General features: G+C 40.9%; 1 protein-coding gene across 1 annotated transcript in view; it reads left to right on the forward strand.

Annotated features, from left to right (window-relative positions):
- Positions 1 to 2,766, forward strand: part of ANOS1 (anosmin 1) — a 126,836-nt gene that overhangs the window by 98,321 nt on the left and 25,749 nt on the right. The window lies entirely within an intron of this gene.

The following is a 2,766-nucleotide window of genomic DNA, read 5'->3' on the forward strand; positions in this document are numbered from 1 at the left end:
TGGGGAGGTCGAACCCCATGCACCATTACAGGCTGGGGGATGACCTGCTAGATAGCAGCTCTGCTGAGAGGGACCTGGGAGTCCTGGTGGATGACAAGCTGACCATGAGCCAGCAGTGTGCCCTTGTTGCCAAGAAGGCCAATGGTATCCTGGGGTGCATTAAGAGGAGTGTGGCCAGCAGGTCGAGGGAGGTTCTCCTCCCCCTCTACTCTGCCCTGGTGAGACCCCACCTGGAGTACTGTGTCCAGCTCTGGGCTCCCCAGTTCAAGAAAGATGAGGAACTCCTAGAGAGTTCAGAGGAGAGCACAAGGATGATGAGAGGACTGGAGCATCTCCCCTGTGAGGAAGGGCTGAGGGAGTTCGGCTTGTTCAGCCTGAAGAAGAGAAGACTGAGAGGGGACCTAATCAACATGTGCAAGTATCTCAAGCGTGGATGTCTCGAGGACGGAGACAGACTCTTCTTGGTGGTGCCCAGTGACAGGACAAGGGGCAATGGGCACAAACTGAAGCATAAGATGTTTCAGTTGAATATGAGGAAAAACTTCTTTACTTTGAGGGTGACTGAGCACTGGAACAGGCTGTCCAGGGGGTTTGTGGAGTCTCCTTCTCTGGAGATATTCAAAGCCTGCCTGGACGATGTCCTATGCAACCTGCTCTAGGTGAACCTGCTTTAGCAGGGTGGGTTAGGCTGGATGATCTCCCGAGGTCCCTTCCAACCCTTGACATTCTGTGATTCTGAGTTGTGTCCTGGTAATGGACAAAATTCTAGGTGCCATTATACACACTCAGCCAAAGTGACATTGGACAAGCTGTTGAATTTCTTTCTCTCAATTTGCTATGAGAATAGCTTTATAAACTTTCCCCTCTTGGGAGCAGGGATAATTAATCAACTGATGTTTGTCAGGCTTTATTGCTAGTCCTCACATTAGGTCAGATCATCATAATCTTTAAACATGGTAGTAAGTAAAGACTTTCTATATAGCGTAAACCCTCTAAACTGAAGCTGAGTAATTGAGACTGGACTGTGTTGGTTTTGGTACCATTCCATACTTACTGTGAGAAACCCTTTCGCTGGTAGTGCTGTATCAACTCTCCATGGTCTCTCTAATGACCTGTCTCTCATGCTCTATATCATCAATGAGTTTGTGTTGGGAGAGAAAGACTTTTGGTTCAGTTTTCTTTCTCCAAAACATTGTGTTTTTCAGAATCTGATTTATTACTTACAAATCCTCTACTAAATGGAGTTCATTTACCCTGTACCTCACAAGTGACTTTGGTGGTTTCATCATTTTCTGTCCACTCCAGTGGCACCTCTTTCCTATCATCACCACAGCTAGATTTAAATTCCTTCCACAATTTTACTTGGATAATCTACCCTCTCCTTGATTGCTTTACCCCAGAAAACAGTCCATCAGTAGTTTCTGTGAAAGTCTACTACTACTGCCTCATTAGTATAGACTTTCTAATGACTTATGCTTCATTTTACTGTGGTGGCATTTTTGGACTAAAAGGTTCATTCATTGTTGTGTTGTTTTTTAAACCAGAGTAATACTATACTAAGAGCAATATTTTTGTTTTCTCATATATTTTCAAGTATTTGACTGTTATGTTCAGGTTATGAACATCCATTTAGTTAACGAGCAGTGTTTTCTTTTTAAGTGCAAATCAGTGCCTGCAAGAACTAACACATATTTGTTTTACAGTAGAGTATTTCAATAAGAAGTTTGTAGACAAATCTGAGAATTCTTTCTGTTAAACCATGAAGTAAAGGGTTCAAGATTCTTTGGGCCTAAACCATTGATATCACACATTCTAGTGGATAGAGCACTCTGCTGAGAAGTGTATTTGGATGTTTTTGGACACTTTTAAAAAATGTCTAAATTATAGCTTACATAGAAAAGCAAATAAAAACTACTCCTGGAGGAGATGCAAATTCATCTTTTGTATCTCACTGAAGTTAGTTAGGTACAGAGCCAGTCCTGCTTGGGGTACTTTTGAGAATACTCAGAAGCAGATGGAGAAATATGAAAAAGAAAAAAAAAAAATATTGCCTGAAATGTTATCTAGGACATGACATTCACGCCCCCTCTTTATCTGGGGATTTCTATGGCCTTTGGGAAGTAGTTCCAGAAGCAACATGCCAATTTTGCTGAAGTCCCACTATCAGTTGCTCTGCTCTCTATGGAATTAAGCTCTGATTTTTTAGGTGTCTCTTCCTATTGTCAGAATAGAGAGTAGTCCATAACCTGCTGAAATAATTTAGGCCTACAGACCTCTGTGAGCTTTGACCCTGGCCCTCTGGCATTATATTTCCCCACACTCAGAAATACATTGCCTCACTATATTTGTGTCCTTTACTTCTGGGAAATGCAGCAAGACTCTCTCTTGATCTTTATATAGAAATATTCTAAATTGGTGTCCCGTTTTTTTCTGGAAGTGGAGCAGACAGAGAACAGCAAAGCAGAGATTTAGTAAAATTAAAGAAAATTGAGGTGTACCTAATAGATTTAAGTTCCTTCTATCACTTTTTTATTTCCTTTTAGGTAGTACAAACATTATGGTTACCTTGAGAAAGAATTTGCTTAAGTTTGGTAGTTTTACTTTAATTTGAAACAAGCAAAGAAAATGTAAAATTATATCAGAATAAACAAAGGATTGACAAAGTAAAATCTGGCCAAGAAGCAAGTGGATTTCAGCTGAAGCTACACGTAGAGCACAGTGTTCAAGTTTACTTTTTACTCATGGTACTTATTGAAACCTGAGTCT

This window comes from Egretta garzetta, unplaced genomic scaffold (assembly GCF_000687185.1).
Source record: "Egretta garzetta isolate BGI_Z169 unplaced genomic scaffold, ASM68718v1 scaffold545, whole genome shotgun sequence".
NCBI lineage: Eukaryota > Metazoa > Chordata > Aves > Pelecaniformes > Ardeidae > Egretta > Egretta garzetta.